We start from the raw sequence: 13,586 nt of genomic DNA, 5'->3' as shown, positions 1-13,586 counted from the left end.
AGCAGGAGAAAGAGAGGGAGAGACAGAGAGAGAGAGAGAGAGAGAGAGAGAGAGAGAGAGAGAGAGAGAGAGAGAGAGAGAGAGATTTGTTGTCCCACTCATTCATGCCTTCTTTGTTTGCTCCTTGTATGTGCCCTGACCAGAGAAAGAGCCTGAGACCTTGGAGTGTGGGGATGACCCTCTAACCAGCTGAGCTACCTGGCCAGAATCTACCACTGATTTTCCGTACTGTTTTTCTATCCTTTATTTTCTCTCACATTTCATTTCCTTCCATCTTCTTGTTTAGGTTTAATTTGCTCTTCTATTTCTAGTTTCTTAAAATAGAAGGTTGAGTCATTGATTTAGATATCTATCATTTTTAAAATAGGTATTTATGGCAATAGTTCTACTGCTTTTACTGCATCTCATAAACTTGTTTGGTATATTGTGTGTTTATTTTCATACATCTCAAAGTATTTTCTAACTTCCCATGTGATTTCTTTTTTTTTACTCAGTGCTATTTAGATGTATATTGCTTAATTTCTACATTTTTATAAATTTCCCAAATTTTCTTCTGTTCATATTTCTAATTTTATCCCCTTATGGTCAGAGAGCATACCTTATATAATACTAGCCATTTTAAATTGATTAAGATTTGTTTTAACTTGTTTTGACCTAACATATGGTCAATATGGAGAATGTTCCATGTTCACCTAGAAAAAATTCTGTTATTCTGTATTCTATAGATGTCTTTTAAGTCTAGTTTATTGTTGTTTTCAAAGTCTTCTGTTTCCTTGTTGTACTTTTGATTAGTTTTATTCTTTATTGAAAGTGGAGTACTGAAGTCTCCAACTGTTATTGTTTTATTGATATTTTTCTCCCCTCAATTCTGTCATTTTTTACTTCATGCTTTTTGGGCTATATTTTTAGATGCATTTATGTTTAAAATTGCTGTGTCTTTTTGATGGATTGATCTTACATCATTATAAAATGTCCTTTTATGTTTCTAATAATTTTTTAAAATTTATTTTACCTGATAGTAGTGTACCATCCCATTTCTCTTTTGTTTACTATTTGTATTGCATACTTTTTTCCATTTTTAATTTTTTTAATCTAAAATATGTCTCTTATATACACATTTACTTGCATACAACTGAGAATATCTTTTATATACATAGTTGGAGTATCTTTTATGCATTATTCCAATCTCTGCCTTTTGATTAGAGTGCTTAATCCATTTGCTTTTAATGGAATAAAGTGGTGTTAGAATTTAGGTCTTTCATTTTGTTATTTGTTTTCTATATGTTTTGTCACTACCCTATTGTTTTATTATTGCCTTCCTTTGTGTTAGATACTTTCTAGTGTACAATTTAATTATCTTGTTTCACTTTACAATATATTTTTAGTTCTTTTCTCAGTGGTTGCCCTTGGGAATATAATTAGCATCCTAATTTATAACACTCCATTTCACATTAATATAAATTTAACTTTCAGCCCTGGCCTGTGGGCTCAGTGGTTAGAGCATCAGACTGTGCATCAAAGCATTGCACGTTCAATTCCTGGTTAAGGGCACTTTCCTGGGTTGCAGGTTTAATCCCTAGCTCCCAGGTTGGGGCCAATGTGGGGGGCAACCAATCAAAGTGTCTCTCTCACATGGATGTTTCTCTCTCTGTTTCTGTCTCTCTCCTTTTCCCTCTCTCTCCCTCCCCTCCACTCTCTCTAAAAAATCAATGGGAAAACTATCCTCCAGTGAGGATTAACAAAAAAACAGCAACTAAATTTTGATAGTATCCATAGACTTTGCTCTTATATAGTTCTATTCCTTCTCCCCTCTTTTGTATTATTGTTATTATATATATTACATCTGTACATATTAAATATCTACACAAATTTATAAATTGTACATCTACACAAATTTGTAAGTATTGCTTTACATAATTATGTTTTAAATAAGATAGAAAAATAGAATTATAAACAAAAAATAAATTTATACTGTCTTCCATATTTACCCATATAGTTAACTTTACCAATTTTGTCTATTTTTTTTTTTTTTAATGTGAAGTCAAGGTACTGTATAGTGTCCTTTCATTTTGGCCTGCAGAACTCTCTTTAGCATTCTTGTAGGGTAGGTCTGCTAGCAACTAATTGTCTTAGTTTTTATTTATACTTTCTAATGAGAAATCAGCTGTTAATTTCATTGAGATTACTTGTATATTAAGTCAGTTCTCTCTGACTGCATTAAAGATTCTCTTTAAGTCATTGTTGTTGTTTTTTATAGTTTGATTATAATGTATCTAGTAGCAGATTTCTTTGAATTTATCCTACTTAGAGTTTATTAACCTTGTGGATGTATAGATTAATATTTTCATCAAATTTGGGGATTTTTGACCATTACTTTTTCAAGTATTTTTTCTGCTCCATTTACTCTCTTTTCTCCTCTGGGACTCCTATTTTGCATAGATTGATAAGATTGTTAGAATTCCACAGTTGTCCCAAGCTTTGTTTATTTTTCTTCTTTTATTTTTGTGTTGTTCCCAGGCTTGATAATCTCAATTAATTTATATTCAAGTTCATTGGTTCTATCTTCAGCTAACTCAAAGCTGTTATTAAGCTATTGTAGTAAATTTTTATATTTCACTTTTTGCAATTTTCATCCCCAGAATTTCTATTTCTGTTCCATTTTGTGATTTCTATATCTTTGTTAACATTTTCTACTTGATAAGATATTACTCTCATACATTATTTTATTTCTTCAAACATGGTTGTTTTTAGTCCTTTGAAAATATTAAAATAACAAATTGAAAATCTTTGCCTTGCTCTCTGCTTGTGCAGAGTCTTAAGGTTAGTCAGAAGGGAGAGTTGAGGGCCTTGCCCTTTCTTGGGCATGTGCACAGCCCACATGTGCACATGGCTTCCTATATTCCTAGCAATAGATCTCTTTAAATCCCCTCAATGAGCGTCTTATCCCAGCAGTTTCCCTCTTAAGATTTTTTTTACCAGCCATTTCTTTGCCCCAACTTTTATTGCCACTACAGACAACTAAAATGTATGGCAATTGATACTGATAGTTTTTGAAAAATGCCCCTGGGGAAAGGCTGTTGGCACTGAGCAACATCTGCATGATTGTTTTTGGTTCAAATAAAGACATGCCCTACAGGTGGGAATTTCCAGGGAAATGCCAGATAGTTCAAATAATGACTACTCTAAGATTCATCTTCTGAGGACCTCCCAATTCTTTCTGCCCCTCCAGTTCCTGTTATGCTGCTGTTTTCACCAGTGACTGTAGTTGTGAGACTGTTGGCTTTCAAGGTTACCGTGAACTGAGACGAAGGGGATAGGAATAAAGGATTTCAAAACTCCACAACTGTTCCTATTCTTAATGAGATTCAGCTGTTTTGTTGAGTACACTTTTGCAAGTTTTTACAAGTCTTTGGTTATGCTTCAGCACTCTCAGAAAGTCGGTTTTGACCTCTTGTCAGTGTTCTTATTGGTTTTATAAAGAAGTGGCAATGTGTAGGTCATAATGCCACCATTCCTACTGCTGTCTGGCCCGATAAACATGTTATTACAGGGATGTATGTTTATTACTTTAATAGAAAAGGTAAAGGGAATTAAGAAACATAATAGGGAATTTAGTATGGGAATAGCCTTATGTACAAAGTGACATTTACTATGAGAATTAAAGATGAATAGAAATTTTCCAGATGAGTAAGGCAGAAGAGGTTTTAGATATTGACAAATAGTACCTCTCAGATGTTAATGCAAGAAAACATTCAAACCTATAAAAATATTTTGGGAGTTTATTTGAGCCAAACTGTCGACAATTGAGGGGAAGCAGAATCTCAATGTATTGGGATAATGCTTCGGAGAATGCCGGGTTTTTTTTTACCTTGTTTTATACACTACAATCAAAAGAGACGTGAGTTACATGAACTTCACTGGTGATAAGTTAGGGAGGCGGGAGAAAGCAAAGTGGGGGAAACCCTTGGGATTGGATAAAAAGTAAAATGATAGACACATATTTCTTTTACTTAGGTGGGTGCAGGACAGTTAATAGTCAACAATTAACTCAATAACCATGAGGGGCTTTGTGGTCTCCACAGAGTGGTACCTGAGCTTTGAGCGGTTCAGAAAAAAGGAAAATTACTTTGAGATTCCAACGATATGTTATAATAAATGCAAAAAGACAATAGGCTCAGTCAAGCTAAAGATTGACCTTTGTCAAGGAAGGAAGATACCTGCCTAGGATGTGACTACCCACCATGTACTGCTTTTAGTTAAAGTTTTAATAGCAGACCCTCCTTTATCCTTACTTTAGGTCTTTTGAATTTACAGGGCTGCCACACAGGCCTTCCTTGAGTTAGGTTAGCATGTGGCCCCTTTTCATCCATACAGAGATGAAAGTAGGGGTGGTCAATTTGAGAAACTGAAGGAAATTTAATAAACCGAAATACAGTGAGACTAGAGAGTGAAGCAGTAGACAGATTACAAAGCACCAAATAAATGTTGTTAATTGTTTAGAATTATTCTAAGTACAGTGAAAAGTCTCTAAAGCATTACAAATTGTGAATAACTTGGGTTAGATATTCATTTTTAGAAATATTCTCAGGTTGACTAATTAATACAAGATGGACTGGAGTGAACTGTTACCATAAACAGTTGATTGTATTCAAGATTGTTGTGGAGGAAGTACAGATAAAGAAAAGTTGTTGAATTAAATACATGATTAGTAAACATAATATGTGATTAATTAGATAAGAGAATTCAAAGAAATGCAATACAGAGACAGAGAGTGTGTCTGAGATGGCCCTAATGTCTTGATTCAGACAACTGTGGACAGTATTCCTTAAATAAGATAGAGAATAAAGATTGGATTTTGGTGAAAATCAAAAAGGTTAAGTCAGTTTCTAGAACCTGTGAGAGGCTTCAACTAGATATTTTAATAGACATTTGGATATATGATTCTAGTCCTAAGCAAAGGAGTTTGATTAAGATATTGCTTATATATGTGTATATTTGATTTTTCTAGCTTTTGTTTAGAAAGTGATTTTCAATCTGCAGTGAATGCAGTAGGGTGTCATCATCCTGGACTGAAGCATTCATTCCCTCAGCTGATAGAATTGGCATCTCAAGGTTTACAGCTGAATATCTATGGGATGGCTTTCAGCTCAAAGGTATCACCTTCTCAAAGTCACAGTCTCTCAGGACCAACTGCATCAAATTATTATTTTATGTGAAACAATAACAACCTAGACCTCTTGACTTATATCAGGACAAACTTAAAGGACTACTTATCTCCAGAGTTCTCTGTGGTGTCAGTTAAGGCTTTTGTTGGGACTGAATCACAGTTTAAAGTTTTCATTTTCCCAGACATAAGTTTCTCTTTCTTTCTCACCCAGAGAGGTTGATTTCAAAATACCTCCCTTATCAAAATCCTGTATGTAGAACCTGACTTGCAACACAGTCTAAAGAAATACTGGGGACATATCTTAGTCAAAAAGTGAATTTTCATCCTTGCTATATTTATTTGTTTTGGGTGATACATGTAATCTTTACTCCCAAGAAGCAGTACTACAAAGGAATGAGGAAATGTAGAACTTCTCTGCAGCCTATATCTTAACAATAACCTTTTCTCCAACTTCTTTTTGCATTTGAAATTTTTGGAGGATGATTATAATGAATGTTTGACTCTCCAGTAAACCTATTCATATTATGCATGAAATATCACATTTGTAGAAAACATCAAATGACTCATATAAAAGAAAATCAAACATAATTCTACTTACAGCGGTCAGAGTGCTGTGGGAACAGGCCCTTTTATGGGATCATGAGGAAAGAATTCCAAGGATCTACACATGGGAGATCTACATATGGCAAGCTTTATTTGGGGCACCCTTATGTTCATAGCAGTGAAATTTACTATAACTAAGACATGGAAGTAGCCTAAGTGCCCATCAGATTAGTGGATAAAAAAACTATGGTACATTTACACAATGGAATACTATGTGGCAATAAAAAAGAAAGAACTCTTACCATTTGCAACAGCATGGGTGGACCTGGAGAGCATTATTGCTGAGCAAAATAAGCCAGTCGGAGAAAGATAAATATCACGTGATTTCACTTATACGTGGAATCTAATGAACCAAATAAACTGATGATCAAAAATAGACCCAGAGTCATAGAAGCATGAACAGACTGTTGAACCTCAGAGGGAAGGCAGGGGAGGTGGGTGGGATGAGATCAACCAATGAACTTGTATGCATATATGCAGAACCTGTGGACACAGACAATGGGGTGGTGAGGGTCTGTGCGGGGAGGACGGGACCTGCCTGGAAGAGGTTAGTGGGGGAAAAAGAAGGACCTATGTAATACTTTCAACAATAAAGATTTTTTAAAAAATAAAAAGAAAAGAAAAGGAAAAAAAATTATTTGGGGAGTCTGCCCATGCCCCTGGGTTTCCAATGTCCCATCTCCCTCTGTCCCACCATGGAAAAATTCCAACTGTGTCTGCAGCAGAGCCAAACAAGAGCCAGTGTCCAGACTTCCTGCTTCATATTAAAACTTAGCCTTTTGCCATCTTCCATGGGCCCCAGGTGGCCGCTAGACAAGCATGGTCACATGCTCCCTGGGAAAGCGAAAGCAATTGAACAGTGAGTGCAGGTCTGAGAGAGAGAGAGAGAGAGAGAGAGAGAGAGAGAGAGAGAGAGACTTTTTCAAAACAACCAATCAATTCTTAAACTTTTATGGGCTTCCAATGGGGTCCCTGACGAATGATCCCTTTTCCAGGTTAGACTGCCTAGCCCTAGTCTCTATGGTCAGCACCACTCCCCGCTTCCCCTGCCCCCTCCCCCTGCCTTCACCCCGGAGCCATTTTGACTTTATTGTGCATTTGCGTATTTCCCCCTGCTCTCCCTTCAACAATCCAGGATGGGAATGGAGGGGTATTAATCCTTGGCAGGGCAATGCTCTGATCCCCTGGAGTATGTGTGAAGTTGTAGCTTCCTGGTGTAGCAAACAGGCCTCTGTCTCCCAGCTGAATACGCTCAACAATGTCTACTCCCCTGCTCTTTTCCCATTAATATCTAGCTATCTATAGTACAAGAGCATATAGATCCATCTTTTATTTCTTTTTTAAAAAATATATTTTATTGATTTTTTACAGAGAGGAACGGAGAGAGATAGAGAGTTAAAAACATCGATGAGAGAGAAACATTGATCAGTTGCCTGCTGCACATCTCCCACTGAGGATGTGCCCACAACCAAGGTATATGCCCTTGACCGGAATCAAACCTGGAACCTTTTAGTCTGCAGGCTGACGCTCTATCCACTGAGCTAAACCGGTTTCCGCTCCATCTTTTATTTCATCAGCAGCTTTATCTGTCCATATTTAAAGTAATCATTATAACCAGGGCTATGGTAGAGTCTGGTTGACAATCTCCCAAGACCATAGTAAGTGAGCAGATGATTTTTCCAAAGAAATAGGAAGACAGATACAGATGCTGGGAAGACACAATTTGTAATTATGATTATCATGGCTGATTATATAAATATACTAGAGGGTCGGTGCACAAATTTTTGTGCACTCAGGAGGGTCCCTCAGCCCGGCCTGTGCCCTCTTGCAGTCTGGGACCCCTCGGGGAATGACCACCTGCTGGTTTAGGCTGGCTCCCCGGGGGATTGGGCCTAAGCTGGCAGGCAGACATCCCTTTGGCAGCCCGGCAGCCCTCGGGGGATGTCCACTTGCCAGCGGGGAGCAGGCCTAGCTGCAGTCAGACATCAGAAGCACTGCTGAGGAGGCGGGAGAGGCTCTCACCACCACCGCTGTACTGGCAATCATCAGCCTGGCTTGTGGCTGAGCAGAGCTGCCCTTGTGAGAGCACACTGACCACCAGGGGACAGCTCCTGCATTGAGCGACTGCCCCCTGGTGGTCAGTGTGTGTCATAATGACCAGTGATTCCCAGTCGCTCTGCTATTAGGGTCAATTTGCATATTACTCTTATAGTATATAGGATAGAGGCCTGGTGCATGGATGGGGGCCAGCTGGTTTTCCCTGAAGGGTGTCCCAGATCAGGGTGGGGATGTCCGCTGGGGTGTCTGGACAGCCTGGGTGAGGGACTAAGAGTCGTTTTCAGGCTGGCCACGCCCCCTTCAGGATGGGGGGACCTGCTGGGGGGCCTGGCCAGTCTGGGTGAAGGGCTGATGGCTTTTTGCAGCCTGGCCACAGCCCCTTCAGGGTGGGGGTCCCCGCTGGGGTGCCTAGCCAGCCTGGGTGAGGGGCCGATGGCTGTTTTCAGGCTGGCCACAGACCCTTACCCCATGATGGTGTGGCCAGCCTGGGTGAGGGGCTGATGGCCACTTGCAGGCTGGCTACAGACCCTTCAGCGTGGGGGTCCCCACTGGGGTGCCTGGCCAGCCTGGGTGAGGGTCTCAGGGCCATTTTCAGGCTGGCCACACCTCCTTCAGGCTGTGGTGTCCTGCTGGGGTGCCTGGCCAGTCTGGTTGAGGGGCTGATGGCTGTTTTCAGGCTGGCCAAGGCCCCCAGTGGGACCCTCACCCCATGAAGGTGTGGCCATCCTAGGTGAGGGGCTGATGGCTGTTTGCAAGCTGGCCACAGCCCCTTCAGTGTAGGAGTCCCCACTGGGGTGCCTAGCCAGCCTTGGTGAGGGGCTGATGGCTGTTTGCAGGCTGGCCACAACCCCCAACCACCCAAGCTCCCAGTGGAGGCTGGCTGGAAGCAGGTATCTGAGATTTATTTAGCTTCTATAATTGAAACTTTGTTACCTTTTGTGGAGGCCACAGCCGGCCAGAACAGGCAGGAAGCTTGGCTTCCTCCATCACCAGGGCAACCAAGCCTCCTGCTTGCTCCAGCTCCGTGGCTGCTGGCCGCCATCTTGGTTGGGTTAATTTGCATATAGTCACTCTGATTGGCTGGTGGGCGTGGCTTGGGTGTAGCAAAGGTACGGTCAATTAGCACCTTTGTCTTTCATTAGTGTAGATATGTATATAATTTTTTTTCATTGACTAAATAATGGGCTCAAATGGTAGGTGTACTGAATTGAATAGGATGAAAAGATAAAATCAATGAACATTTAGTATCCAGAAGTATAACAGCATATCCAGTATTAAATTGATGAATAAAATAAAAATGCCTTTATACAGACTTTCAACTTGCAAAACACTAGTGTCCCATGCTTCTCAATGAATATCAGAAAAGTAAGAACCATGAGAGGTGAAAAGATCAATGCAATGATCTCTGCTCTGGACTTCTACAGTCTAAGTTTATATGTAAGAATTACAAATAAATCATTTTACCTGCAAAAATGTAGCTGTAAAATTACATAAGTATATAATTATACACAGTAATAAGGAGAGATTTAATCATAAGCCTTAACTGTATGATAAACCAGTTGAAGAGAATATTCTGCAAAATGTTGCTTTTTTCTTTAATATGTTTTTATTAATATTTTTTAGAGATAGAGGAAGGGAGAGGGATAGAGAGATAGAAAAATCAATGAGAGAGAAACATCGATCAGTTGCCTCCTGCATGGGGAATTGAGCCTGCAACCCAGGCATATGCCCTGACCAGGAATTGAACCAGCAGCCTCTTAGATCATGGGTCAACACTCAACCACTGAGCCACACTGGCCTGGCTTGCTTTCTATTCTGAAACAATTTTTCAAGTGGCCAGGTTTCGGGAAAATTGACTTTTAATTTTTCATGAAAGTCTCAGAATTCATTTGCAACCAAATAAGCATGGAACTCCTATACATCTATTTCCTTTTCACGTTTCTCTTGATTTGACCACAAAAGCTACGTAATTTATAGGAAGTCAATTTAACCTCTTTACTTAGAAACAAGAAGTTACAAATTTCAAGGGTATTTTTAGGGGTACTGAAAGTTCACAATTTCATTTAAGTTTTAAGAAAAAGAATTACTTAATTGGGTCATAGTTTGTAACTTTGATTACTATTTTTAAAAACCTAATACAAAATATAGTCTAAACTAGGAAATAAAAGAAATACTTTCTAAAAAGATAAAATTAGAATGATTATGAGTATAAATGTAGAAGCCAATGTATCTTAAAATCCAGTGAAGCCAAAAAGTTATTTTCCTTAAAATATTTGTATCTATATAAGCAACAAGTGGGCTAAAATTATAAAATTCTTTTAGTAACAGCAGAATCACTTTTGCTTTATAATGATAGTGTCTCTTGTCACAGCTATGTGACTTGACTAATATAATATGGTTATTTCTCTGCAAATAAACCTACTTTTCTTCCTATATGATACCTGCACCTTAATAGATTTATGTAGTTGGGGAATAACACAGGACCATTTGAAATGTTGGAAACACTGCGGACTGTGAGAGTTTTTTAGACTAAAGGACAATAGTCTGTCTCCGTTCTTGTTCTTTGGGATTTTTTTCATCATCAGATAAAAGGATATGTACATTGGGGCAATCCTCTTGAGATACAATATTCCAGTTGCGCCCATGTGATGACGACAGCGCCCCTCAGAGGGAGGGAGCCGACAGATGGGGAGCAGGGAATTCTGAAAACTAAAGCAGTGACAGAGATGCTAAGCCTTTCCTTCACGTGTCTGACACCCCTCTTCAGGCGGCCTGCAGGCCAGGCGTCGGCTGGACCTTTACTACTTGATGTCCTGGCAGGATGACCTGGGCCCTGCTAGGCAGTGTGCAGAGCCACCTGGACCCGGGGAGGGAGTAGCCCCACCCACCCCCCGCAGCCACTCCTGGTACAGCTCCTGCACATGGGCGCTGGTCTCCGGGGGCCACACCAAGAGGGCAGCATAGATGCCTTCCATCTGCCACACACCTGTCCTCTGCCTGGGCCTGGCCCCTGCCGCTTAGGCATGCCGGGCACAGGCCGAAACCTCGATGAAGTGGCAGGGGAACTTGCCTCTCTACAGCTTTAGGACCACTTCTGGATGTTCTGAAAGCCGTAGCAGCCTCAAAGCGTAGCAGAACCTCTCCGTCCCTTTCAAGGGTGACCTCCTGGAAGTCTTTGTTCCTCAGAGTGCAGTAGGTGAGCACCCCCACATCCTCATTGAGCAGCTCCTTGGCCATGTGCCCGAAGATGTGCTCCAGGTACCCGTCGGAGCTGGCACCCCCGTGGAGCCTCACCTCCTCCTTCATGTCTCCAAACAGTGCCCACAGCGGCGTCATTCGAGGTGAGGTCACTTTGCTCCATTATCTGGACAATTTCACCCGAGGTTAACACGCAGTCAGCACCCTGGGAACTATGTAAAGCTGTGGGAACATCCAGTTTCTTGTCATAACACTGGGCCACAATGACGTGGAAACCTTGTCTGGGGACAGGTTCTGCCATCTGGTGAAGTAATCCATCACCAGAGAGCCCATGATCTGCTGGGGAGACTTGGCCGTGCAGAGCTGGGGGAGGATGGGGTGACCCAGCACACGCTCTGCATATCGGACCCAGCCAGGGCAGGCGGAGGTCAGCATGGGTAGCCGGGGCTCTTCCTCACGGTGCTGGCAGTACTGACACACAAATCCCTCCTGACTCCCCAGGATGCTGAAGTCCGCAGCTATCTTCATGTCAAAAAGACAGTGCGCCCCAAGGCTTTTGAGAAAGCCACAGAGCCTTCTGGATGCATCAGTGACACTGAGGCTGAATTTAGCAGCAAAATAAGGCAGAGACTGAGGACACATGGACACTGCCAGCACCTTTTGCTGTGAGGTATCATATTTCTTATTACGGTTCAGAACACGGAAGAAGTCCTTGGTGTTCTGCTGAGAAACTTGGACTCCTTCTTCTGTGGTCACACAACTGTCACATGCCAGGCAGTCATTCAGAAATATCTTGGCTTCGGCCAACTTATGGAATTCTCCCTTCTCTCCTTTCTCCTGAGCTGGACTCCAGATGTTGACTGCGGCATTCTCTTGGTCGTAGGTTTTTTTTTTTGTTTTTTTTTTGTTTTTTGTTTTTGTTTTTGTTTTTTTTTTACTACATTCCTTCTGTGTGCAGTGATCACACTGCATCTGGAGCGGGGCAGGCGGGGTCGGCTCCAGTGACTGGAGGAAGCACAGGGAGAGCAGTCAGTCATCGCTGGTCGCCCCTGGCGCTGCTGGCGGTATCCTTTCTTCCTTGTGGAGCATCTAGGGAAGGGAAATGGCCGCAGTGCCCGAGGCCAAGTTCCAGGAGGCCGGCAGCGCTGTCAGGATCATGCCAGTGACACTGGTCCATCGGTGCCTGTCCTGTCCTCTGGAGATTGAACCCACAGGACTACTAAGGAAGCTAGTCCCCAGTTCTGCCCCTCCTCCAACACTGATTGATACCAAGAGGCCTGCCTTCCAGCTGCCTGCCAGTCCCTGGGCCACTCATTCCGGTTCCCTGTTAACCATCCCCAGATCAATGGGAGCCTGCAGGTTGGGGGAGGGACCAAGTGGTCTGGCTTCTGCCTGCCCAATCAAAATGTCGCTGCTGCATGGATTCTTTGGAGCCTGAGGGACCCCGGTTCCCCCATTAGTCATCCCCTGATCAATGGAGCCTGAGAGCTGGGGGATGGATCCATGGTCCCTGGGTTTTTATATATTAGGATTTTTTACTCTGACCTCTTTCCTACATTCCATACCTGTCTATCAACTCCTTACCCACACTCTCTACTTCAATATCAAATAGGCATCATAACCTTAAAATGCTCAAAACTAATCTAACCTCAACTCTTGCCTTCTATTGCAGCAGCGTTTTGTGGTCTTTCTGCTTCTGTCCTTGCAGAAATTGCAAAGCAACTCCCATTTTCATGCTTTGACTTTACTTATCTTCAAGCCACTTCCTTACCAACTGAATTGCTATAGTTTTGTTTGTTTGTTTTGTTTTTGCATATCTTCCTCTATTTCAATCCGCATGAAAGTATCAGTTTTGTTGTATTCACTGCTATATCCCCAGCGCCCAGAACATTGCCAGGCAGATAATAACTTTTTTTTGTTGGATTAATGAATCAATTAATGTGTGTATATGACAGTGAGTGACAAAGGGAGTAGGTCCAAGTGTTAGAAAAGGTGGTCAGAAAGGACTTTTCTGGATAATTCAGATTTCTCCTAGGCTTTGCATTAGTAGCTACAATAGTGCCCAGGAAAGAATCAGGCATTGCAGAAATGACGTGCAAATATCAATTCCAAAAAATAAGACAAGAGGCCTTATTACTTTGGGATACCATGTATCTTTCTTAGCCATACTCCTGCTCTGAAAGATGCTATGATTCTGTAGCTCTCAAAAAACTTTACTACCAATGGTCCATTAGATACCCAGCTTGACTTTGCTGAAAAAATGTTGTGTGTATTTTTCTGGGCAGATGATATTAGTGGTATTGTGGTTGGGAGTCTAGTGTAAACAATAAAAACAATTTTATAGAGTTTGTACTGTATTGATTCCTTTTCTTGGTCCAGTTAACCACTAAATATTTAAGTCTATATCCTCAAGACTCTTCCTATCTTTGCCATGGGAGAATGATGGGAGCTCAAAGAGCAGTGGTATGTGGACTGCTGCCGCCTGTGAGGATGAGCATGTTGGCTTTTGCATGGGTTTTAGGTAGATCCACTTGATTCATAATGTTAGTCTTCACCCCCA

General features: G+C 41.4%; 1 pseudogene; it reads right to left on the bottom strand.

Annotated features, from left to right (window-relative positions):
• Positions 1-10,629: 10,629 nt before the first annotated feature.
• On the bottom strand, positions 10,630-11,998 carry LOC118650728 (annotated as a pseudogene).
• Positions 11,999-13,586: the final 1,588 nt, after the last annotated feature.

This window comes from Myotis myotis, unplaced genomic scaffold (genome assembly GCF_014108235.1).
Source record: "Myotis myotis isolate mMyoMyo1 unplaced genomic scaffold, mMyoMyo1.p scaffold_m19_p_3, whole genome shotgun sequence".
Lineage (NCBI taxonomy): Eukaryota > Metazoa > Chordata > Mammalia > Chiroptera > Vespertilionidae > Myotis > Myotis myotis.
Note: the sequence above shows the minus strand (reverse complement) of the source record. Positions and strands in the feature narration are given on the sequence as shown.